At 39.4% G+C, this 27,600-nt stretch overlaps 1 protein-coding gene, 1 long non-coding RNA gene and 1 other non-coding gene across 10 annotated transcripts in view; 2 read left to right on the top strand and 1 right to left on the bottom strand.

Moving 5' to 3' along the window:
* Positions 1-27,600, bottom strand: part of SMG6 (SMG6 nonsense mediated mRNA decay factor) — a 201,532-nt gene that overhangs the window by 41,222 nt on the left and 132,710 nt on the right. The gene's annotated exons all lie outside the window — the stretch shown is intronic.
* LOC112584078 lies at positions 7,545-7,654 on the top strand. Its single transcript, XR_003108432.1, has one exon. It is a non-coding gene; the product is annotated as a U6 spliceosomal RNA (small nuclear RNA).
* Positions 17,329-22,113, top strand: LOC123332673. The gene is made up of 3 exons (XR_006549619.1): positions 17,329-17,460; positions 19,271-19,390; positions 21,994-22,113. It is a non-coding gene; the product is annotated as an uncharacterized LOC123332673 (long non-coding RNA).

The raw sequence follows: 27,600 nt of genomic DNA, 5'->3' as shown, positions 1-27,600 counted from the left end.
GTTTTTTTCCCACAAGAGAATGAAAAATAAAAATAAAACACAGAAAATCTATGTACCTTAGCTACATTAGAAAGCAAAACAAACAAAAAAAGCTAGGTGTAAGCGCCCTAAACTTCTAAGTATGTATTCTTATTTACTGAGTAATTCCTGAGTATCATAAGGAGCACCAGGCTTACAAAGACTATAGGAAACAGTCCCTACTCCCTAGCTGGGACTTCAACAAGCTGGCCTGGGAAAGGTCTCTGGCTCGACAAGAGCACAAGATTCTGGGTCATTCCACATCCCAGGGTCAGTTTTTCCTGACAAGCTGGCAAGAAACATGAGGTGGCAGTTTCATCAAATAAAGGCATATGAGCAGATTGTAGGAAACCCGTGATTTCAAAACAAGCCCTCCGACTTCATTTTGGGTGTCTGTCATTGCCTCCGACTTCTGCAGTGCCGCTCATTGGGCCTTTGGGTTATGGTTCTACTCATGTGCCGGCTGTGGGCAGGGGGGTGGGGGGTGGGGTCAGGGGAGATACCAAGCTGCAGAGCTGAGACCAAACACAGAAAGACCAACACTTACTTTCAGAAAATCAGTGAACTTTCAAAGTATTCAACTTGGAAGGCTAGAAGCTCATTTAAAGGGCGACTTCCCTGGCAGTCCAGCGGTAAGGACTCTGCTTCCACTGCAGGGGGCCCAGGTTCAATTCCTGGTTAGGAAGCTTAAGATTCCACACACCGTACAACATACTGCACAGCCCTCTGGCCCCGCAAAGAAACTTATTTAAAAAAAATCTAGCACTGACTTGTAATTAGAATGACTTTAAGTACATGCATCTAGTTATTCTCTCCACCCTTCTAGTTTTCCACTGAAATGACTGAAGGAAAAAAAAAAGAAAAAAGAAAGTATATATCAGTACTAGGCAACCACATACCAGAAACTATGAGGAATTTTCTGTAAGACAAACTGCAGATGGGACTGGAATGAGGAAAAGGACAACTGATGTTCAACCCTTTGCCTGCTTGATAAGTACACAGATGAGACTTCAGCAGCCATACCCCACTGATGCCCTTTTCTTGGAGCAATTAAGCTAAGAGCCAAGGTGGGTTCTGGTCCACTCAGAAGGGCACAACTGGATTCACAAGGGTATCAGAAGAAACTTAGTGGCTGCTGGATTACAACTGTTGTGGCTGGCCACGTTGAGGCAGGAGGAAGACAAAGCTGAGTTTGGCTTCTTAAAGAGGCAAGAACCCCAGAATGAGAACACGAAATTGGTCTATTACAGCAAAGAGAAGGGTTAGCTCCTTGCCATGACTATCTCTAGCTCTAATTTCCACTCTAGAAGTGTTTAACACCAGCAGTGTAAATCAAATGTTCCTCTTTTCCTTTTATATGCACCTGAAAATCTTAACAGACCCCTACCTGAGATCCCAATATGAAAAAGTACAGACTACCTAAAAAAGGATGGGAAAAAAAAATCACCTAATGTATGAAAAGGTATTAAATTGAACAGAAGGATACCAATGTAAGGAATAAGTGAATATCTCTCTAGAACAGTCATTGCAAAAACTCTGGACTCTTTCATTTAATCTTCAACAGTAATGACACAAGGAGAGATAAACAGACCATTGGAACAGAACATAAAGTCCAGAGATAGACCCCAACATAAAGTCACATGTGTTAAATAATAAGTCAATGATGCTCAATCAATGGAAAATGCTCCTGTATGGAAAAAAATTAACCTTGTTTCTACCTCATGCCACAAACAAAAATTAATTTGAGATGGATTACAGACCTACGTATGAATGATAGATAATGTAACTTCTAGAAGAAAAGAACAGACAAATATCTTCATGATCTTGTAGGCAAACAGCTCTTACATAGGACACAAAAAGCATTAACCATTAAAGAAAAAAATTGATAAATTTGACTTCATAAAAATTAAGAACCTGTGTTTATCAAAAGACACCATTAAAAGTGAAAATATGAGCCAAGGGTGAAAATATGAGAGAAGGTATGAGAAAATGTGAGAGAAGGTATTTTTAATACAAACATGTATACCCAACATAGGACTTACATTCAGAGTACTTTAAAAATTATTCTATAAATTGGTAAGAAAAAGACAAGCCACTGAAAGGAAAAATGGGCAAAAGTCAGGAACAGGCACTCCATAGAAGAGGACATCCAAGTGACCAAAAGCAGAAGAAAAGGTTCTCAACATCATTATTCACCAGGGAAATGTGAATCACGGTCACAACGAGATACTTCTGTATACCCACCAGAAAGGCTAAAATGAAAACCAAAACCAAAATTAAAGAGTTGGCAAATACGTGGAACAACTGAAGTTCTCGTATACTGCAGATGGTCATGTATACTGGTACAAGCTCCTTGGAAATCTGCTTGGCAGTGTCTACTGAAGTTAAACACACATCTACCTTACAACCTAACAAGCCCATTCCTAGGTATGCATCAAACAGAAATAGAGTATATGTCCATGGTTGCTTTATTCATAATAACCAAGATTGGTAAAAGAAACATCCATCAACAGTAGAAGTAGTAAACTTTAGTGTATTTATACACAAAATGCTACACAGCAATAATGCAGCATGAACTCTTGCCTGAATGACTCTCTCATAGACTGTGTTAAACAAAAGAAACAAAGGGTATCTACTGAATACAATATAATTCTATTTATACATATGTCAAAAACAGGCAAAACTAACAGATAGTGAACAAGGTCAGGATAACTGTTACCTGTGTTAAGGGAGAGGGAAGAGAGGGGACATAACAAAGCCTGCTGGGATTCGAGAAATATTCTGTATCTTGATGGGGGTCACAGTTAGCATGAATATAACCATATGTAAAAGGTACTGAACTTGAATTTAAAAGTAGTGCATATTACTTAGTGGAGGTTAACCTTCAATAAACAAGTAAAAAACAACAACACACACACACAAACCAGAGTAAACTGCATTTCAATCTAGAGAAGGCAGTCATATGTGAAAATTATCAGGAAAAACTATAGGTAAGTTATGCTAAGTCGCTTCAGTCGTGTCCGACTCTGTGCGACCCCATAGACGGCAGCCCACCAGGCTCCCTCGTCCCTGGGATCCTCCAGGCAAGACTACTGGAGTGGGTTGCCATTTCCTTCTCCAATGCGTGAAAGTGAAGGAGCTCAGTCGTCTCCGACTCCTAGCGACCCCATGGACTGCGGCCCACCAGGCTCCTCTGTCCATGGTATTTGCCAGGCAAGAGTACTGGAGTGGGTTGCCATTGCCTTCTCCAAGGTAAAGCTATAAGCAGCAGCTAAATATAGCAAAAGAAAAGCAATTACTGATATGCGTGATTTGGTTGAGTCTCTTCTGTAACACAGAAGAGAATATAGAGATGAAAATAATGGGCAGGGGAGAGTAAATCTTTAAAAAGCTATTCCAGAAAGATCAAGACTGATGGGAAAAGAGCAATAATTTAAAAAATGAGAAAGGAAAGTGGGGGGGGGGGGGGAGTAAACTTTCCCAAGTAACAGAGACAGAGACATTTGGAGCCTGAATATTCAAAAGTGAAAGAAAGTGAAGTCACTAAGTCGTGTCTGACTCTTTGTGACCCCATGGACTACAGCCTGCCAGGCTCCTCCGTCCATGGGATTTTCCAGGCAAGAATACTGGAGTGGCTTGCCATTTCCTTCTCCATATTCAAAGCTCATGCTAAAAAACTTAATTTGAAACCAACACCTTCATTAGAGATGACAAAAAAAAAGCGGGCTTTGTATATTTTTTAAAATGAATACAAATTTGTATTCAGTGGAAAAGAGTGCTGTGATCAATTAGTAATGCCTGTCTTTGGCACAGACTGTAAACGCACCTATCAGACATTTGCCATCTGTGATTGAGACATACCTTGGTTCAGTCTTTAACTTTCAAGGACAATGAGGAAAAATAATCCTATGAGCATTAAAAAACAAAACAAAAGAACCCACACAAATCTGATTGGCCTCATACTTCTGTGCCCCACACTGCCCTATTCATGTAGAAGGGCAAAAGAAAGACGTTCTCAGATAAAATAAAATCTCACTGATACCTATGATACCTATACAAACTAGGAAATGGAGGAGTGGTGAGAGGAGGAAGCAGGAAGTCTTGCACTTATGCGTGGGGGTGTGTGGCAGAAACTGCCAGTTGTTTTCCATTATCTGTTCTCCTTCTCTTCCTCTGTAACAGAGCCCTTGATTTTTAGCTGTGTATACAGTCCATGGGGTTGCAAAGAGTTGGATGCAACTGAGTGACTAACACTTTTTTTCATGGTCTACCTATTAATAGAATAAAAATATTTCCCAGTCTACACTGCAGTTAGGTTTGGCCAAGTGACTCAGTTCTGGCCAGTAGAATGTAGACTGTAATGTGTATGAACTCCCAGGGAAGACCCTTATTAAAATTTTTTTAAAAATTGCATTCCTTCTTTAACTGTTTCTACTTCACACAGGCTTGCATGCAGATGAAGTGGCTGGCATTCCAATAGCTATCTTAGACTTAAAGAGGTTGTTGGAAATGAAAACCAAGTAAAAAGCACATCAAAAAAGTAGAAACTTGGTCCATGACACCATGGAGTGTCAAATCCAAAAACCTCTGGGCTTCCTCCACTTGAGAGGGAAATCTATCTTATTTAAGTTACTGTTATTGGGGGGTCTTTTGCATCTTGCAGCTGAACATAATCCTAACTAAACTGAGAGCTAGTTATATCCTATTTAATTTTTCCACTTGATAAGTAGAGGAAAAGAACTTATTGTATTTTATTTTAAAAATCAGAGATAAACAACTGGAATTAAAATGCTATGAGTATAGAAGTATTGGTTGTACAACACTGAATGTTCTAAATGCCACTGAATTGTTCACTTTAAATGGTTAACTTTTATGTTATATGAATTTTACCTCAATAAATTAAATTCAAGAAAAAAAATCCCAAAGTAGAAATTAATAACAACAGTTTAAGAAACCCAACTTTAAAAACAAACTTCCAAATAACTTTAGAATCAAAAAGAAAAAAATCAAAATGATAATCAAAGACTACTTAAAAAATGACCATTAGAAGAGTATATATCTAAATGGATTAGAGTACAGCCAAAGTATTAGTAATCACATATTCAAAGTCATAAAGCTTTTAAGTAAACTAGTAAGAAACAAGCAAACACAGAAGATTCAACACAAACAGAAGAAAAAACCAAGAATAAAAGAAAAAAAAGATAAAAGTTAATAAATTAGAGGACAATAAATATAAGAGCTAGTTTTTTAAAATGAAGAAATGCAAATAGCTAACATTTTAAGAAAAAAGTCAGAGAACACAGAAAAAAAAGTGAAGATTTTAGAGAAATGGATGATATTTCGGGATAAGGTCAGTCAAGAAAACTGACACAAGAAGTGATACCCTCACTGTGGTGATGTTTACACCACCGCATATTTTTGTCAAAACTCATACTTTGAATCAAACACTTAAAACTGCTGAACTATTTATTGTATGTATTTGTTATAGCTTAATAACCTTACCTAAAAAATTTTTTTCTGCCTAAAAAACGGACTCAGAAACTAAAAAAGCCTTAAAAAAAAAAACACATACTAAGGGAAGAAACAGAAAAAAGGAGGTGTCAGAGGCTTTCTTTTCAAAACTACTAGAGGCTGATGTGCCTTTTATAGGCAAGTTCCTTCAGTTTATTCACCTATTCAGTCAGTAAATATTTATTCATGGTATGGAACAGGATCCATTCTCCAGGCACTGTTCTAAGCACTGGGGAGTATACAATAAATAAAAGTTTTTACATTCTGGTGGAGGACAATAAACAGGCAAAGCAAAAACAAAACAAAATCCAACTTGTCAGGCAGGTGACGAAAAGTGTTAAGAAGAAAAATAAGAGTTCAGTGAAGGGACAGAGAGTGCCTGGGGTAGACTGTCCATTTCTTTACCATTTATTACTGGTAGAGAACTTTCTGATAAGGTTGGCTCTTGAACAGGAATCTGAAGGACTTTAGGAAGTAAGCTATGCAGTTGGGTAACAGCAGAACAGAAGTGCAAAGGCCCAGAGACCTGAGTTGTTTGGCATGATTAAAGAATGAGGAGGCCAGTTTGGCTAGTGAAGAGTAAGTGGAGAGCGGTAGGAGATGAGGTCAGAAAGGATGTAAGCCTTGGCAAGGGCCTGATATTTTCTTCTGAGTGAGATAGGAATCCTCTGGAGGGGCTTGGAGCAGTGGTATTAGCTAATCCAACTTACATCTTAAGATCACCCTGGCTATTGTGTTGAGACTAGGCTGAAGGGGAGAAAAGATCACAACATGCCTACACTAACAGTCTAAGCAAGAGAAAGGGATATTTTGGATTAGGGTGGTATTAGTAGAAATCATTGTTAAATGGCTGGATTCTTACATATTTCAAAGGCAGAGTAAAAAGACTGCTGAGAGGCTGAAGGTAGAGCATGCGAGACAGTCAAGAATGACTCTATAAGTAACACACTCTATATACTTGTCAGGTCACGGAAAAAGAAAAGCTGCTTCCCATTTCTTTGTATAGAGTCAGTACACCAGAATACTCCAATACGCAAAGAAAAAAAGCAGTAAAGACAAGAAAAGAGAGGTCAGGTCCACTATGGAAATGAATATAAACACCCTAAGTAAAAAAACAGCACATCAAATATAGCACACCACTAAAATGCAACCCAAATAAGGTTCATCCCAATAAGAAAAGGACCAGTCAAATTTAGAAAACATTAATTTAAAACACACCACATATAAAGATGTGGTACATCTATACAATGGAATACTACTCAGTTATAAAAAAGAACAAATAATGTCATTTTCAGCAACATGGATGCAACTAGAGATTATCATACAAAATGAAACAAGTTAGAAAGAGAAAGAAAAATACCATATGACATCACTTAAATGTGGAACCTAAAATAGGACACAAATGAACCTATCTATGAAACAGAACAGAATCAGGGACATAGACTGGTGGGTGCCAAGGGAAGGAGGGGTGAAAGATGGTCCAAATGGGAGTCTGGGATTAGCAGATGCAAACTGCCATCTATATAGAATGAATAAACAACAAGGTACTATAGTATAGCACACGGAACTATATATTCTTGGGATAAACCATATCAATATCTTATGATGAACCACAGCGGAAAAGAATATGAAAAAGGATGTATAACTGAGTCACTTTTCTGTATAACAGTAATTAACACAATATTGTAATTCTACTATAACCCAGTGAAAGTAAATGAAAAAAGGAAAAAAATCACATAAATTAATGAATAAATGATCACCTAAGAAGAGAATTAGTAAGAAAATTTGATGTGATAGCGGAATATAAAAGTTAGCTTTCCCCAAGTACTATATAGACAGTGTACTGAAAAAAATCCCATTCATTATAGCAAGAAAATCAATAAAAAACATGGGAGACATAAAAGTACTGATGTCCAGAGAATACATTGTTTTAATAAGAAAACTTGTAACAATGTCAAATTTTCTTCAAAGATATTTTTAAAGTGAATGCAATTCCAATCAAAATACCATGAGGAGTGCTCCTTTCTGGCAGTGCATATAGTAAAACTGGAACCACAGAGAGAAAATTAGCATGCCCCCCTACACAAGGATGACATACAAATTTGTAGATATGTCCTTTTTTTCTTTTATTGCATATTTGAAAGTTGCTAAGAGAGTACATCTCAAAAAGTTCTCTTCACACAAATAGGAAATCTGTATCTATGTGTGGTGATGGATACTAACTAGACTTATTATTAACTTAGGAGATCAAACCAGTCAATTTTACAGGAAATCAATCCTGAATATTCATTGGAAAGACTGATGCTGAAGCTCCAATACTTCGGCCACCTGATCAAAGAACTGACTCATTGGAAAAGACCCTGATGCTGGGCAAGATTGAAGGCAGGAGGAGAAGGGGATGACAGAGGATGAGACGGTTGGATGGCATCACCGACTCGATGCACATGAGTTTGAGCAAGCTCTGGGAGTTGATGAAGGACAGGGAGGCCTGGCGTGCTGCAGTCCATGAGGTCACAAAGAGTCGCACATGACTGAGCAACTAAACTGAACTGAGACTTATTGTTGTGATCATTTCACAATATATTCATATATCTAATCATTATGTTGTATACCAAAAACTAATATGTTATATATTAATTATATCTCAATTAAAAAATACCTTGAGGATTTTGGGGGGGGGTGCAGTGGGATTGAAAATTATTCTGAAGTTTGTATAAAGCATAAGTAGATGGGAAAAGCCACCCATTGTATACAGCAATAAAATATAAAAGGAATGTGTGTAAACTCACATCAGTAGAATTAGAACACATTACAAAGCTACAGTAACTAAAATGGCAAGGTTATGTTTCAAGAACAGACTAGCAAAAAATAATAAAAGTCCTAAAAACAGATGCTAGTATGCATTTGCATCTATGTATAAAAACAGATTCTAGCATAGCGTATCCATATATCAGTATATAATGAAGCTTAACTTTTAGTTAAGCTAGAAGTTTACTAAATCATTTAATAACTGATGCTACTTTATAAACTATTTATAGAGGGGGCTAAGGATGGGGGGACATATGTGCACACATGGCTGATTCATGTCAATGTGTGGCAAAAACCACAATATCGTAAAGTAATTATCCTCCATTTAAAATAAATAATTAAAAAATTAAGTTAGATCTGTTTCACAGCATTCAGAAAAATAAATTGCTTTTAAATAATAACAATTTTTCAAAAAGTAAAATAATGAGAATAAAATATGAATATTCATTTGGTTTGAAGTTAGGAAGACCTTTTAAAGCATAAAAACAAATTTCATAAAGGGAAAATTAAAGATTTGGCTATGTAAAAATTTAAATCATTGACATTTGAGAAGAATCCCATAAATAATGGAAGGTAAGTGACAAACTGTAGAAAATATTTTCAATGTAAATGACTGAAAAGGGTTCAAATCCTTGTCAGAAAGGCCTTTAAGTGAAAAATACTCCAAAAAAAACAGGCAAAGGATTTGAAAAGGTCTCCTTAAAAAGACATAAAAATGCCAATGCTCAAAAGTACCTGAGAATTCCTCTTTTAAACATTTTCAAGATCATTTTCTTAATTACAGTGGTACTGCTCATTATTTCAAAGACCCATTTTATTTTTAACTTTAAAAAGGAATTTAAAAAAAAGGAATAACTGAATTTGCTCACTGTATTTATTGCCTATTGAAAAAATATTTACTATTCTTGATTCCAAGTGTTGTTCTGGCTATTTAAAAGAAAAACAAACAACTAACACAACATTGTAAATCAACTGTACTCCAATAAAAATTAATTTTAAATATCAAAATAGTTCAGTGATATTTTCTTTATCAGTGAGATTAATGAAAATGACTGAAATAAATGAAAACATAGGCAATCTCAGCAGAAAAACAGAAAATGAAAAAGAATCAAATGCAAAGTCTAGAACTGGAAGGAAAAAAAAGGAAGCCAACACAACAGAACAAACCCAATAATCCAATATCTGAAATAAGAAAGTCACTGGATGTGCTTAAAAGGAAATGGAGATGATATAGAAGTGAGTAAATCTGAAATCTCAAATCTCTTTATAGCCACAAAGAAGAAGCCCCATATTCTGTGTATACACAATATTCAAATTTCTGGCCTGACTTCTAAACCATGTATGTGTAGATTAAATGTAAAAAACAGTAAAACAACAAGACCAGACAAACAAAATGGATGTTTGACCTACTGCAATTTGAGTCCAACCAACTGAAATGCCTAATACACTAAAGCAAAAACCTTCTCTGGAGGAACAAAACAAACTCCACATGACATTTACAATTACAGGATAAAATCTCAAATCACTCAATGTATAAAGAAACAAGACAATGTGACCTACTCTTTTTGTAAAGTATTTTTTAACTGAAGTATTCAGTTCAGTTCAGTCGCTCAGTCATGTCTGACTCTTTGCGACCCCATGAATTGCAGCACACCAGGCCTCGCTGTCCATCACCAACTCCCGGAGTTCACCCAGACTCACATCCATCTAGTCAGTGATGCCATCCAGCCATCTCATCCTCTGTCATCCCCTTCTCCTCCTGCCCTCTATCCCTCCCAGCATCAGAGTCTTTTCCAATGAGTCAACTCTTCGCATGAGGTGGCCAAAGTACTGGAGTTTCAGCTTTAGCAGCATTCCTTCCAAAGCAATCCCAGGGCTGATCTCCTTCAGAATGGACTGGCTGGATCTCCTTGCAGTCCAAGGGACTCTCAAGAGTCTTCTCCAACACCACAGTTCAAAAGCATCAATTCTTCGGCGCTCAGCCTTCTTCACAGTCCAACTCTCACATCCATACATGACCACAGGAAAAACCATAGCCTTGACTAGACGAACCTTTGTTGGCAAAGTGATGTCTCTGCTTTTGAATATGCTATCTAGGATGGTCATAACTTTCCTTCCAAGGAGTAAGTGTCTTTTAATTTCATGGCTGCAGTCACCATCTGCAGTGATTTTGGAGCCCAGAAAAATAAAGTCTGACACTGTTTCCCCATCTATTTCCCATGAAGTGATGGGACCACATGCCATGATCTTCGTTTTCTGAATGTTGAGCTTTAAGCCAACTTTTTCACTCTCCACTTTCACTTTCATCAAGAGGCTTTTGAGTTCCTCTTCACTTTCTGCGGTAAGGGTGGTGTCATCTGCATATCTGAGGTTATTGATATTTCTCCCGGCAATCTTGATTCCAGCTTGTGTTTCTTCCAGCCCAGCGTTTCTCATGATGTACTCTACATATAAGTTAAATAAGCAGGGTGACAATATACAGCCTTGATGTACTCCTTTTCCTATTTGGAACCAGTCTGTTGTTCCATGTCCAGTTCTAACTGTTGTATAGTTGATGTTTAAGCTACAGACACACAACACAGTGATTCACAGCTTTCAAAGATTTCCCACTTATACTGTCAAACACTGGCTATGCTCCCCTCTGTACAATATCATTGTAGTTTATTTTATACTTAATAATTCATAACTCTATCTTCTACCTCTATATTGTCCCCTTCCCAGCAATTTGTTTATTCTCTGCAACTGTGAGTCTGCTTCTTTTCTGTTCTAATCCCTGGTTTGTTTTTTGTTTTGGGCTGTGCCACATGGCTCGTGTGGGCCTTAGCTCACTGACCAGGGGTCAAACCCATGGCCCCGCAGTGGGAGCAAGGAGTCCTAACCACTGGATCCCCAGGGAAGTCCTGTTGTATTGTTTAGATTCTACACATAAGTGATATCACACATTATTTCATGTGACCTATTTCTAAGAGAAAAGATAGGAAATGGAGACCACTTTAGAAATGACACAAATGTTAAAATTAACAGCAAGATTAGCGACAAAGTTACTATAATGGCATTCAATGAGATAAAGGAAAATGACTGAAATAAATGAAAACATAGGAAAGCTCAGCAGAGAAACAGAAACTGGAAAAGAATCAAATGCAAAGTCTAGAACTGGAAGGAAAAAAAAGGAAGCCAACAAAACAAACCCAACAATCCAATATCTGAAATAAAAAAGTCACTGGATGTGCTTAAAAGGAAATGGACATGACAAAGAAGTGAGTAAATTTGAAGTCAGAATAGAAATCACTCAAGGTGAAGAGGAAAAAAATAAACAAAGCCCTTGATTTGGGAGACAATAGCAAAAGGCCTAACATATGTGTACATGAATCTCAGGAGAGATTGGAGCAGAAAAAAATAACTTTAGTAATAATGCCTGAGAGTCCCCCAAATTTGGTGAAAGACAATTTGTAGATTTAAGAGCAGTGAAGCCCAAGCAGGAGAAATACAAAGAAAATCATGTCTAGACATATCATAGTTAAACTACTGAAAACCAGATACAGAGAAAAATCTAGAAAGCAGCCAGAGAAAAATGCCCCACTACATGTAGAGAACAACAATCTGAATAAATGCTAATTGATGTCTTATCAGAAACTATACAGGCCGTAAGACAATAGATGACTGTATTTAAAGTACTGAAAATTTTCTATACCCAGTGAAGAGAACTTTAAAGAAGGAAATGAAATAAAGACTTTTTTTTTCTGATAAAAGAATACTAAGAGAATTTGTAGCATATGCCTTACGAGAAAAGCCAAAAGCTCTTCAAGCCAGAGGAAAATGATACTGCCTGGATACTTGCCTCTTCACAAAGAAATGGTAAGTATCTGGATAAATACAAACAACAACTTTTCTACCTTCTTAAATTAAAAAAGACACATAGATTTGTTTAATGCAAAATTATAACATTTTACAAACTGAATATCCACATTCCAATGAATGAGGTTGGTTCCTTACCTAACATCATACATAAAAATTAACTCAAAATGGGTCAAGGATTTAAACTTACGAGCCCAAACTACAAAACTCTTAAAGCATAGGAGAAAATCTTTACATTGTTGGATATAGTAATGATTTCTGCACAAGACACCAAAAGCACGTGCCACAAAGAAAAAATAGGCACAATGGTAAAATTAATGTCACATATATATGTACATATATATATACACACACATACACACATACATGTATACATATACATGTATATGCGTGTGCTATATTGATCACAGCTTGCGGGATCTTAGTTCCCCAACCAGAGATTGAAACTGGGTCCTCAGCGGTGAAAGCACAGTATCATCAGGGAATTCCCAATCTTACATGTATTTTACCACACATGTACAAACAGCCTTATCAGCACAAGAATTTAGCATTTTATTTCAAATATTTGCTAACATTTAGTAGAAATAAAATTTGCATGTCTTTGAAGTAAAAAACCAAAACCCAAACACAACCTCGTAACACTGTCATGTTGGTGTATATAGTATATTATGTATACAGTATATTATATACACATGTATGTTATTGTATACAGTATATACCATGTAACAACTAAAATAATACAAGAGCAATGGGTAACTGGAACTGTATGCTTGCAAGATTTCTACATTTTATGTGAAGTGGTACAACAGCAACTCTTAAGCAGTCTGAAAAGTTCAGGACATATACTATAATCTACAGAGCCACCACTGAAAAACAGCAAATAGAAATACCCAAAACCCCAATAAATAAGTTAGAGTGGAATTCTCAATAAAAATCGTATAATGTAAAAGAAGACAGGAAAGTAGGCACAAAAAGATATATATATAAAGAAGGAACAAAAAACCCAGCAGGGACAAACAGAAAACAACTAACTAAATTGTAAACCTAAATTCAACCATCGGGTTAATTACTTTAAGTGTTAATAAACTAAATACTTCACTAGAAAGGAGGAGATTTTCATTATGGATTAAGTATAAGACCCAACTACATCCTGTCAGTAGAGATTTTTATATATAAAGATACAGACTGCTTAAAAGAAAATGGACGGAAAAAGATATACCATGCAAACAAAAAACATAAGAATGCTGGAATGGCTATATAAATATCAAGAAAAAAACTGATTTTAAGGCAAAGTATTATCAGAGATGAAAGAGGGACATTCCAGTGATAAAATGGTCAGTTCATCAGGAAGCTAAAATAATCATAATGATGTGCCTAGCAAGAGATCTCCAAAATATAGAAAACAAAAATTGACAGAATTAAAGGGAAGAACAGAAAACCCACAATCATATTAAGAGATTTTAACATTCCTCTCTCAGAAATTAACAGAACACCAAGACAAAATAAGAGTAAAGACAGGAGATCTCAACACTATCAACCACTGTGACCTAACTGATGTTTATACAACGCTATGCCCAATGTACAGAATACATTCTTTTCATTGCGTGTACAGTTATGGTCTTCCAGGTAAATATGTGAGAGGCCATAAAGCAAGTCTCAGTAAACTTAAAAGGGCTGAAATAGTGCCAAGTATGCTCTCTCATCACAATGGAACTAAATTAGGAATCAGTGACGGTAAGATATCCAGGAAAACCTGAAATACTTGGAAATGAAGCCACACACTTCTAAATAACCCATATGTCACTACATACAGATCTTAAAGACATCAAAATAACAAGAAGACATTATTATGAACCACTTTATGGCCACAAGTTCACCAACTTAGATTTAACATCAGTATTACACAAACTCTTTCAGAAAATGGAGGAAGAGAGTAAACTTCCAAAGTCATTTGATGAGGTCAGTATAACTAATGCCAAAACCTGATAAGATATAACAACATTATTAGTATTACCCAAACACTGGAAAATCCAATACAGCAAACAGGATTTATTTAAGTAAAACACAGTTGTTCAAACATTTAAAAATCAATCAGTAACTTTTAAAACTTAACAAGAAAACAAAAAACCCAATTAAAAAATGGGCAAAAGCTCACTGAACTAAATATACAGGTGGCAAACATATGAAAAGATGCTCAACATCATAAACCATTTAAAAACAGCAAATTAAAACAATCATGAACTACCACTATACACCTATTAAAATGGCTAAACTCCAACATACAGACAACACCAAATGCTAGTGAGGCTATGAAGCAACAGGAACTTTCATTCATTGCTTGCAGGATGCAAAAGAGTATAGCTACATTTAAGGCAGCTGGGCATTTTCTTACAAAGCTACACACTAATCTTACCATGAAACTGAAAGTGTCAGATACTCAGTCACGTTTGCCTCTTTGCAACCCCATGGACTGTAGCCCACCAGGCTCCTCTGTCCATGGCAGAATACTCGAGTGAGGAGCCATTCCCTTCTCCAGGGGATGTTCTCGACCCAGGGATCAAACTGGAGTCTCTTGCATCGTGGGCAGATTCTTTACCATCTGAGTCACCCGGGAAGCCCTAGTCTTACCATATGATCGAGCAACTGCAGTTTTTAGTATCTACCTAAGTGAGCTGAAAACTTACCTCCACACAAAAATGTTTATACTGGCTTTACTAGTAATTGCCAAAACCTGTAAGCAACCAAAATGTTCAGTAGGTGAATGCATAAACAAACGGTGATACATTCATACCACCTCCATGAATATTATTCAGGGATAAACATTATTTTATATCATGGAATATTAGAAATAAAAAGAAACGAGTTATCAAGCCATAAAAACAACCTTAAATGTATATTGGTAAGTGAAAGAAGCCAATCTGAAAAGGCTACACATGATTCCAAAGGTTGTATGATTCCAGCTATGTGACACTCTGGAAAGGGCAAAACTACAGACAGAGAAATAAGACCAGTGGTTGCCAGGGGCTAGAGGTGATGGAGGGAGGGATGAACAGGTGGAGCACAGGGTATTTTTAGGGTAGGGTGAGACTATTCCGTGTCATACGATAATGGTGGATACACGTCATTATACATTTGTCAAAACCCAAGACTGCACAACACAAAGAGTGAACCCTAAACTATGGACTTTTGCTAATAATAATGTACCAGTTTATCTGCTCATCAGCTGCAACAAATGAGCTACACTAATACAAAATGTTAATAACAGAAGAAACTGATGTAGGGAGGGGTGGTGGGGGAGAGAGTGTATATGACTTGGGTTTTCAAGTTCTCATAAAATAACAGCCATAAAGGAAAAACATGATAAATTAGACTACATCAAAATTAAAAACTTCTGTTCAGCAAGACACTGTTAAGAAAATAAACAGGCAAGCCATGGACTGAGTGAAAACAGTCACAAAACATATATATCGACAAAGTACTTGTATCCAGAATACATAAAGAAATTTGTAACCCAACAAGAAAACAAACAACACAATTAAAGAAAATGGGCAAGAAATCTAAAACAGATCCTTGATGAAGAAGATATATAGGTGGCCAGTAAGGATGTGAAAAAAGCATGTAAATTCTATATTAGTAAGCAGGAAAATGCAAATTAAAAGCCACACTGATATACTGCCCCTCTCCTCCAAATGAGGATGTGAATGGAATATGCTGCAATCACCTCTGGAAAAGGGTCTAACCATCTCCAATAAAATGCACACATCTACTCTGTAACTCAGCAATTCCAATCCTAGGCATTTATTCAAAAGAAAACACATGTCCACAAAAAGGTGGACAAACAGCCATCTGTCCATCCATCAGAGAAGAGATAAACTGTGATATATTCATAAAATGGAAAACTACTCAGAAACAAAATGGAATGAACTGCTGAGAAGTATGACAACATAAAGCAATCTCAAAGCTTTCTACTAAATGAAAGAAGCCTTATTAAAAAAACTATATGCCATTCTTATGAAGTTCTGGAAAGAGCACATCTCATCTATCATGGGGAAAAAAAAAGGTCAGGACAAAGAACTGCCTCTGGGGGTAATGGTGGAGCTAAGGGAGCATAATAAAAAGACTTCAAATTTTGAAAGACTTTGGGTTACAGAAGTATGTGCATTTGTCAAAACCTAGCAAAAGTACACTCAATATTTGTCCATATCACTGTACGTAAATTTTATCTCAAAAGAGAAAACCATAAATACTGAACTCTTAATGACATAGGTTCATGCTGAAGGACTTAGGGGAAATACATTGATGACACAGATCAAAAAGAAACATGATAGATGGAGAGATGGATGGACAGATGGATGACAAAGCAACATTATAAGACGAGTGACAGAATCCAGATGTGGAGGATAAGTGAGCGCAAGTACCTTCCAACCGTGCAATATAATAAAACACCGAAAACCAATTCTATCTATCACTAGAAAATAAAAAGGCAATGTATATTTGGGTGCAGTGGACATGAATGTTTGCATTAAAAAAAAACAAAACACCTATCTTTATCCTTGCTGCCTTCACTAAATGGCTGTCTCAGTAGCTATTAAGGAAAACAGGTCAGAATGTTGGTTTTGCCACCTAGAAGTAGCCTTCAGCTGCTTATGTCATAACATTTGCTCTGATACAAATCTTCAAATTTGAAAGGCTAGAAATGTTGAAAAAGTAGAGGCAGTCTCAATACCCAGAAGGCAGGGCTGGGAACTGAGAGCTATGAATTTGGCTCTGGCACCCTATGGGGAGGGGGCCGTGGCTGAACAATGTCAGAGTGGCCGGTCACAGAGAACCTCGCCAGCTCCAGCAGTTCTCTGTCTGGACGTCAGCCCCACACACTGGCTTCAAACCTCAAGAAACTAGAAGATCTCACCACTGGGATCCGCCAGAGCAGCTGAAACACCTCCCTGTAAACAATAAATGTTTATCTGGGCAGATAACCTGGCAGATAGCCGCGTCCTGATCTTAGGCAACTTGAAACCCCACAACGGGAGGCTGAGCACAGAGGGGCCCTTTGCCTCTGCCACACGGGTAGGAAGGCAGGGATGGAAGGTGGTCCTGGCTCCTACTACAAGAGAGGCAGCAGGAAGCCACTCTGCAAGTGCCAGCTTCTTCTCTCCTGGGCCACGGCCAGACGCCTTGAAACACAGAGGGTGGGGACCGAGAAGTCAAGTCAACCAGCACTAAACAATGCCACCGCATGAAGCTGGCTGTTACACCACAGCCCCGAAGGTATGAGGAGCTCTGGCGTGCTGGCTGCTGCCACAGGAACCACACTGGCGGAGGGCTTCCCCAGGCCTGGGTGGGAGGCTCATCACTGACTCTGGCCACACACACAGGCTCAGTCGCCACCTCGGTCAGTGGCAAACAGCTGCCGAGAGAGGAGGGGCAGACTCTGGGATGCCGCACTCTGCATAGCCAAACCTGCCACTTTAGAAGACTCCAGACAAGATTCGTAAGAGCCATGTGGCTTAGACCTTACAGAGGAACGGGGAGAGAGGGCTGTACGGGGAACTGGGCAGCTAGAAGAAAGGAATGGAGGTGTGCTGATGGCACAGAGATGCTGTTCACTGACAACTGTCTCTGCCAACAATTTGACTACCAGTTCTGAAAACCCTACTCCCTAACTGAGGGATTAAGTCTTGGCACTGGTTACTCCTCCATCTACACAGGCGTCTGCCCACACTGCTCTTGGGAGCGGAGAGGACAGGGAAGTGGAACCCACAGTTTGCCTAAAGGGAAAGTTCAGCCCTTGTTCAGCAGATTATGCTCGAGTTCTTTCCCAGGGAAGAGAACGGAGATATTTTAACAAAGGTTCTTTGCTCTGAAAGAGTACCAAGTTAAGTCCAGCAGAACAATGAGGGTGTGGATCTGGGATGAAGCCTAATGGAGGAGTCGAGGAGTAGAGGGGAAAGCGGGGAGAGAGAGACAGAGAGAGAGAAAGAGAGAGAGGGAGACAGTGTGTGTGTGTGTTTTCTTTTTTGGAGGGTTGGGGGAGGTTGCCAATCCATTCTGTAGGCTTCAATCGCACTTATAGCTGTTTTATAATCATTTCCTGAAAACACAGTAGGAAGAGAGTGGTATTTGCTCACCCCACCCTCCATCTAACACTGCCCCAGCAATCCAACTATGTGCTTTAAACTGAGAAGAGGCCAGCTTTTTGCCTTTGGCAGCACTGACGGCCAGACATTACCAGCACTCCTGTGAACAGCTCAAGGCTCCACCCAAGAAGACTGCACACACTGAAATCCAAGAGGAATATCATTCCAGCACAACAGCCCAGGAGAGAAAGAGGAGAGCTGAGGAAGCTGGGTGGGACAGTTGGGACACTACTGAGTTCTGACACCAGAACACCCAAGTGGCTAGCACAGGAATTTGGGTAGAGTGGTGATAGATCAATGCTAGTGTGGGAAAACCAAATGCTACAATAAAGAAGTTATCCGTTTACAAGGTGAGAGATGACAAGGAGGGTAGGGTGTAGGCTAGAGGGCAGAAAGGTAGAGAAAGCATAGAGAACTGGGTTGCTGCTGAGCTAGACCAATTCTGAACACACAGGCGATGTTCCAGCCTCTTTTCAGGAGAGCCTGATGGAGAGTGGTTATGGGCAGGCTAGGACAAACAGGTCCCATTTCTGCTCCAGAAGCTGACTGGAGGGGTCCTCTGCAAGACAGTCGTAATAAAATGTTTATACAAAGACACCTACTCCTGGCTGTCCAAGGCCAAAGGGACCTAATTCCAGAAAAGTGTGTGATAGCCTCTAAGCTCTAAGATCCCCAGTGTTATTTACTGAGTTCTCCTGTTTACTCCCAGAGGATCTGCAGATCTCCCTAGGAAGTCTTTGGAGAGATGCTCAGCAGGGGAGCAGGAAGCCCACTGTGGAGTGTACTAAGGACACAGCTCTGTTGCCTCCTAACATTACTTCCTCCCTGGCAGGAAATAGAGAATGCACTTGGAAAGGGGGTTCTCTAGTTTGTTTAACTAATTACCTAATTGACTGATTAGTTAATTCTAGTGTTATTTGTTTTTTGTTTCTAATGTGCAGGGATCTCTTGGACTCTTGACCCTCAAGGAAAATGGAACTGGAAGCACAATAGTTATTGGCACCTGAAGGCCCTTGCTGCTGTTTGTTGCTCCCGAGAACAGCATCAGAGAGATGAACAAGGTATAAATGCTTTAAAATAATCACTATTTTCATTTAGAAAGGAAATTTATTTTAAAGTATTTGATCCACTTTGGGTACCACAGTTTCTGTTTATATGAAAATAAGAAGAGGCAGAAGGAGTTCCATTTCTGCCAGAGGCAGTTTGTCTTTTGCTAATTTTTAAAAAGTTGTACGTTCTTTTTAGTTCTGGAGCAAACCAGACACTTCCAAAAGGAAAACAGAGGAGACAGGATGCAGCGTGACTTGCGGCTGTCTCCTATCTCGGGTGGGGCTGGGGATGGGGGGAGACTTATGCCTCCTGGAGGCAGGCCTATCTAACCATGCTTTTCATATGTGCAGCCACCTTGAGCCGTGAGATGATTCAGGTACTACAAGGCTCTGCAGGTGTCACCACTGTCCAATGTTTTAGAAAGAAAATCTGGTAAAAGAATCTAAAAAAGACCAGATGTATGTGTATGTGTAAGTGATTCACTCTGCTGTACAGCAGAGACTAACACAACGCTGTGACCCAACTACACGCCAATAAAAATTAATTTAAAAAAATCTGAAGGTGATTCTCTAGGGCTGTGCTAATACAATAGTCATTAGCCACATGTGGCTATTTCAATTAAAATTAAATACAAGTAAAAATTTAGTTCTAATAAATAGAAAGATATCCCATGTTCATAGGCTGGAAAGCTTAATATTGTTAAGATGATAGTACTACCCAAAGTTATCTTCAGATTCAATGATAAACCAAAATAAGATTTATCTCCCATGAAACTAGTCTAGAATATGTTCATTTGGGGGATGAGATAGTAAGAATAAGAACACATTGAACTATTTTAGTAAGGAAATGACAGTTCTCCATCAGAAATGTATTAATGTAGATCCCCATTCTAACAGGTCAAAAAAGACAGACCACATGATCATCAACAAATGAAGGAAAATACTTACCAGAATTTAACTCATTTATTTATGATGAAAAACAACCTCAGCAAACCAGGAATAGAAGGGAACATACTTAAACTGATGAAAGATATTTATCAGAAATCTATGGCAAATAGCAGATGTAATAATACATGTTTAGAAGCACTGCTATTTAAGTCAGAAAAAACTAAGAATTTCTGTTATTCTGTCATCTATTATTAGAACTCATAATACTAGGGTTGGCAGATATAGCAATAGAAAAGAACAGCACTCATATTTATACCATTAATAATCAACTAGAAAATACAACATTCAAAACAGCCATGAAAGCTGTACAAGGGTTTTATGGAGATTTCCAATACACACAGTGGACAGAAAATTCATATCCAGACCCCCACATCTATATGAACCAATCAGAATAAGGAGAGAAAGTGGGCAGAAATGTGAACATGGGATTCAAATGGCTAATAAACATATGAAGAAACGTTTAACCCCTCTAGTGACAAAGAAAATGAAACCTGAAACAAGACACTTAAAACCCATCAACTTGGTAACAATTAAAAAGTTTGGAACTGCCTAGTATTGATGAGAATGTGGAAAAGTTTGAACTCACTCACCTTCATAGGGGGTGTAAACTGGTGTGATCGCTTAAAAAGCAGTATGGCAGCAGCCAGCAAGGCTGAAGGTGAGCACACCTTACAACGCAGCAATTCTGTTTCCAATATATTTCTTAGAGAAACTCACACATTAGGAAAAAGAGACTGCAGTGATGTTAGTAGTGGTAAAAAATTGTACATGTGTAAGAAAAGAGATGAACGAATTATGGTATATTCATATTAGATTATTAATTACAGCAAAAGAAACACGCATCATAAATAAGTAAATCTAAACGCTGTAGTGTTAAGAAAGCACAGCGGATGGTGGCCATAGTGTGCCATGTGTCTATATGTGCAAAATAATCCTATGCTGTTGATGGATATATACGCATTAAGAACATACACAGATATAATGAATTCAGGATAGTGATTACCTTTAGGAAAGGAAAAAGAGAAATGGGATCCATCAGGATACAGAAGGAGTTCCCACTGTTATCTATGATGTATTATTTCTTTTAAAGCTGGGTGGAATGTACCCAGGTGTTTGCTAACTATTGTATTTTTAATGTAAGGATCATTGCTTTAAGAAAAAACAAAACAACTGGGCAGAGAGCTGAATTTATTTCACTTATTTACTTTTTTTTAAACTGCCTGTCTCCCTTCAATTAGAACATTAGGTCCATGAAGTAAGGGACTGTCTCTGAATGAGTATGTAGTATTAGGAGAGTGACACACATCACGCCTGCCAGAGGAAGTGGAAATGTCAGACCCTGCAGAGAAGCCCAGGCTATCTACTGACCGTATATTCAAGAGCCAGTCTCCGTGGGGCACACACGGGGGAGACACAATGATAAATGAGTGGTACCCTCACCAGCCACAGCTGGGACTACACCACTGAAGCTGGGGAGTGGGAGAGAAGAGAAAATTTTAAATATATTTGGAGACAAAATTTCTGTTAACAAGATAAAGAAACTTTGAACCTCTGGATTCTCTACAGACACCTAATTAATTACCTAGCAAATCTTCTCTTGCAAGTTCCAACAGTTTAGGGAGATGAACTTTCTAAAACCTAAAGCATATCACAATCTCTTTTCTCAGCCTCAGGTTTGGAAAAAGAACAGAAAACAGGGAAGAGGGAATGGAAAAGCAAGACAACACAACAAACATACTGCTTTGAACACAGTTTATGAATAATCCCAAGGAGCGGAAAGGCATGTCTGCAGTGTGATGAAGGATTAGGCAATTACAGCACCTCCCCAAGAGGCTGTGTCGAGTAGCAGTGGTTCAGAGGACGGGCTCTGGGGCCTGACTTCTTGGGCTTGAATTCTGACTCTATTTACTACCTGTGTTACCTTAGGCAGGTCATTTAATGGTTCTGCACTTGGGTTTCCCTAAATATAAAATGGAGGCTAATCGGTACCTACCACTAAGGGTTGTTGTGAGGATAAATGTTTGAATACATGTAAAGCTCTTAGAATAATAATAACTAAGACATAACAAGTCCTCAATTAACAGTAGCTTTTAGTGTAATTATTCAACTGGGGGAGAGAGAGAGAGAGAGCGCGCGCGCGCGCGCACGCTCGAGTGAGCGAGAGAGCTTATGTTTTAATTCTTTGGAAAAACTGGAGCCCTGGAGGCCTGGATGACTAAACCATTAGCTAATGAAGCAGAGACAACGTGAAACAGAGGGAAAGCACTAGACCACAAAAGCAAACTGCTGCTGAAGGAGAGGCTGCCGGTTACCTCCCAACACCCAGACTCTCCCTCTTTCTTTTTGGCTGCTCTCATGGCACACAGGATCCTAGTTCCTTTACCAGGGATCAAACCTGCACCCCCTGCGGTGGAAACCTGTAGTCTTAATGCCTGAACCAGGGAAGTTGCAGTCTCCTCCTCTTCTTTAGTAAAAGAACTTTGATTTTTGGCTGGGTACATTTCTAGCCAACCAGGAGACTACACTGCCAGCCTTCTCTGCAGCTAGGGTAGCCATGTGACTAAGTAGAGGTTTCATGTAAAATCTTGAGGAAGTCTCTTTAAAAGTGTGAGGAGGACCCAGTCTGTCCTCGTCCCCTGTGATGCTGCCTACTGATGCTCTAAGCAGCCATCCTGGGATGGGGCCACATCCTGCGATGTTGTAGTCGTGAGCTGGAAGAGGTCATGCACCTGCCCACGTGGTGGAGCACCCACATTAGCCCTGGACTGCCTATTTCTGGACTGTGATACGAGAGAATAAAACCTTATGTGGTTATGCCTCTGTGTCTGGTGGTTCATATTCACTCAATACTCAATGATATATCTGGATTCTGGACTATTATTACTATATGATCTCAGATAAACTAGGCTCTTTACATCTGTGTTTTCTCGCCTGTAAAATGTGGGCAATACCTCATAGAGTTGTGAAAATCAAGTGAAACAACACATCCCAACAGTGCTATGCAGAATACTGATTTTTTTATCAATGAAAATGGGAGAGGCATTCAAAAAAGGAAAAGCAGGTGATAATGATGGGTAGGGGGGTATGAGCCAAAATAAAGACTAAGAAAAGGATTAAAAAAAGAATCTAAGAAAAGACATTGTGCTTATGAGAGTAGGAAATTTCTTTCAGAAGACAGTGAAAATTGACCTCTTTGGTAAGCTAATACCTCGTATTGTGAATCCTGCTAAATATATTACTGGGGCTTCCTGGGTGGCTCAGTGGTGAAGAATCCACCTGCCAGTGCAGGAGACTCAGGTTTGATCTCCAGGTGGAGAAGATCCCCTGGAGGAAGAAATGGCAACCCATGCAGTATTCTTGCCTGGGAAATCCGACGGACAGAGGAGCCTGGCAGGCTACAGTCCATAGGGTTGCAAAGAGTCAGACACAACTTAGTGACTGAACATTACTAAATTATCTTGACAGGAATCTTGTAATTTTCCACTCTTTGGAGTCCACAATCTCTGATTCTGATTCATTTCTAATTAGATGACTTCTGCCCTTCAAATCCTAGTATCTCCCTTTCTACATCCTTCCTGTCATTACCCCCCAATCTTAATAACCAAGTCATACCTCTTGATTTTACCACATAGCAGAGCTGTCCAACAAAACTTCCAGCAATGATGGAAAATTTCCAAAGCTACTTTTGACGACACGGTAGCCATTAGTTACATGCGGGTTATTAACCACTTGAAAGATGGCTAGTATGACTGAAGAACTGAAGTTTAAACTTAAATTTTAACAATTTTAATTAATTAAAATAGATACACATAGCTAGTGACCCCTGTTATTGGACAGTGCCACCTATGGAGTGAGCTCTAGGAAAGAAAAGCAAATTGAGTATCTTTTCCTCATTTCTATTTGATCTATCCCATTTCTTCTCAATGCCTATGTGAAAATGCTTTCTCTTAGCCTACTCCTGACAGCCAGTAAATTCTTGGGGAGTACCCATTTCCCTATTTGGGATTTGGGTCAATTATCTTTTTTCTAGAAAAATACACCGATTTGTTCAAAATACATACAAACACAGTCCTCAGTGAGACAGACATCCTTAGGGCAAAAGTTTACTGAATACACCAGAATAACCAGACCCATGGAATCTATCAAGAAAAAAAAAAAAAAGTTCCAGAGATGATTAATTCCCCCCAAAGCCTAGACCCTCTTTTTGGCTTTTTTTTGGTCTAAAGACATCTGAAGTTCAATTATCCTTCTTGATAAGTTCTTATGTATCCAATCTAAGTCTAGCATGTCCTTTTTAATTAAATAAAAGAGGAGGAGAAACAGGCAAATTTTGCTCCGGGGAGAAGATCAAACTAAAAGAAATGGCCTGAAGCAAGATTGCTGACCACAGAAGGCATGGTACAGCAAATAAAGCTGTCAAAATAAGCAATCTGTCAACTTGAAGAATTAGTGTCTTCATGATGGGGATGGGAGGTTGGTTAAAATAATACCACAGGTGATTTAACTCAGAGAAGGACGGAATACTTTTTCCACAATGCTAACCCAATCCCATAAAGGACTAAGGGATCAACAATCTACTGGCTTGCTCCATCTGTGTGGACAGCCCTAGACATTTCTAACTATGATCTATGAATCTCAGTTGAGGAATAGGCAACTTCTTTTAGGGTTTCTACGACCAGGCGGATAGACAGGGCAGAGAAAAAGCTCTAGAAGCAGAGGGTACCAGACAGATGTTTTTCTAGCTCAAAAAACACACGTTAGAACAAACACCCTGACCCTGATGACCCCTCCAGCTTGCTGCTCAGGTGCTCATGTTTTAGATGTGGCAAAAAAAGTGTAATTTCTTCAAACTCCTTGATGTGAATCCAAGAAAGGATGTGACAGTACTCGCTGCAGATTTCCCTCAGAGGCAAACCAGTGTGACCTTTTTTTCAAATGCAAATTGGCTTACTCACTGTAGCTGTCAGGTTTCCCGGGGAGGAGTTTAAAAGGAAAGGCAACACTCCCCTCGGACTGATCTGAGGAGTACCGGTGACCTTGATTAAATGAGAAGAAGGGACTAAGGACACCTGGAGAATGACCCCAGGGAGCAGAATGCTCCACCAGGACTGGCCTGGGCAGAGCTTGATGGGAGGTGGGAATTTCTATTTCTGCGGATTCTTGCTTGAGTTGAACCACCTTGATTTCAGCAGCTCCTTCCCTCTTACATTGGCTCAGGAATTCACTGATTTCAGTACAGAATCTGAAAGTCCCCTTCCTAGACCTCCAAGTCAGTTCTCTTGTCTCTACAGCAGGAGTGCCCGTAACTGTGTCATCCAGCTATGGCCCACTGGCTCTTACTCACTACAGAAGTTATTTATCAAGCCCCCGTGAAATCCTCAGCACTACACAAGACACCTGGGGGATGTCCAGAAGAGAGTGATTTCAAGGAGTTCAGTGTGTAGTCTTTTTTTATTTTTAAAAGAAAGAATATTTATTTATTTTTGGTTGTGTTGGGTCTTAGTTGCAATGTGTGGGCTCAGTAGTTGCGGTGTGCAGGCTTAGTCGGCCCGTGGCATGTGGGATCTTAGTCCCCCTACCAGGGATGGAACCCCCATCTCCTGCTCTGAAAGGCACATTCTTAACCACTAGACCACAAGGGAAGTCCCGGTGTGCAGTCTTAAAGGTAGATGCAGGCAGAAAGAGGTGAGAGATGACCCAAGACAACTGTGTCCACATTCAGAAAGTACCCCCAATCTTTCTGAGGGCTGTTATATCACAACATGGAAACATAATTATTTCATAAGAGGTGGGGGAAAAAAGGCTGGAATTTCAGAAATAAGAGAAAAAAAGTGGGGTAAGGGCAGATAGTTGAGATTAGTGAAAATGCCAGAGTGGATGCTTTAGACTCAAATAGAAAGGCCAGGAAAAGGAGGCTTGGAAATTCAAACATGCCTAGATTAAGGAGCCTGTCCCCATCTACAGGAAGTTTATCTCTTACATCTAAATAGTCATGTTTTAAAATCAACAAGTTTGCTGGTTTCAGCTGCCACTGACCGGAACCCCCAGTGGCTCTGGCCCACAGTGTAGACAGACTGTGCCCAGCCGGACTAGTTGAAGACATGCAGCCGGAAGTCAGCCAGCCAGCCTGATCCCTCCCAGCTTCGGGAGGAGTTTGAGCAAAATGCTACCCAGCTACAGTGAGGAGTAGACAAGGTTTAACCCTGACAGCACAGGACTATCTGTGGAGGACAGCCTCTCCATCAGCAGATTCAGAGAGTAAGTGGTCTAGGACCCAAGGGGAATCCAGGAATGAGAACAGAAATCTACCAGCAAGTTTAGCAGGACCTTTGGTCCCTTCCTGTCCACTGCAGTTGCTTATTCACGTTCACAGTCACATATTTTAAAATTTTGATATAATTATCTTCTAGAAATTACTGTATGTAGCCTCTTGGGATCTAAAGCAATTAACTGAAGATAAATTTCTTTCACGGAGCAAGCTGTCAAAGGATGAAGCAATTTCATTCCCCATTTGAAGTGGAAGCTTTGGGTCATGCATGGTTTATTTGAAACAATGCCATCACCTAAAGCTGCTGATCTTATCTCTAACTCCGTTCTCCATTTCAAACTGCTGGAGATATGTAGCGTGGCACTGCCTAAAGTTATGACATCTGGCTCAAGGCCAGCAACAAAACAAGCCAGCTCCTCTTCTAGATTGCAAGCTTAAGAGGACAAAAATAATATTAAAGCAAGATAATTTTATAGGTGAAGTATGTTAAACCCTAAAAAGGGGAGATCTTCCCAGGGTATCCGGTGTGACTATGCTGCTGCTGCTAAGTCACTTCAGTCGTGTCCGAATCTGTGTGACCCCACAGATGGCAGCCCACCAGGCTCTCCCATCCCTGGGATTCTCCAGGCAAGAACACTGGAGTGGGTTGCCATTTCCTTCTCCAATGCATGAAAGTGAAAAGTGAAAGTGAAGTCGCTCAGTCGTGTCCGACCCTCAGCGACACCTTGGACTGCAGCCTACCAGGCTCCTCTGTCCATGGGATTTTCCAGGCAGGAGTACTGGAGTGGGGTGCCACTGCCTTCTCCAAGAAGCACCCAACCAGTGGGGAAGTGACTGAAGAATCAGGCAGGAACGCCCCCCAAAGGGGGTAGGGTGAAATACACGCCAAAGATCTAGGTTTTTCTCTTCTGGGAGACACTGAACCAAACAAATAGTGGGGTCTATTTCATGAAACAGCCTGATAGATTGGAAAGCATATCAGGCCGAGAATCAAATCCAACCCACG

The sequence above is a fragment of the Bubalus bubalis genome, chromosome 3 (genome assembly GCF_019923935.1).
Source record: "Bubalus bubalis isolate 160015118507 breed Murrah chromosome 3, NDDB_SH_1, whole genome shotgun sequence".
In the NCBI taxonomy this organism is placed as follows: Eukaryota; Metazoa; Chordata; class Mammalia; order Artiodactyla; family Bovidae; genus Bubalus; species Bubalus bubalis.
Note: the sequence above shows the minus strand (reverse complement) of the source record. Positions and strands in the feature narration are given on the sequence as shown.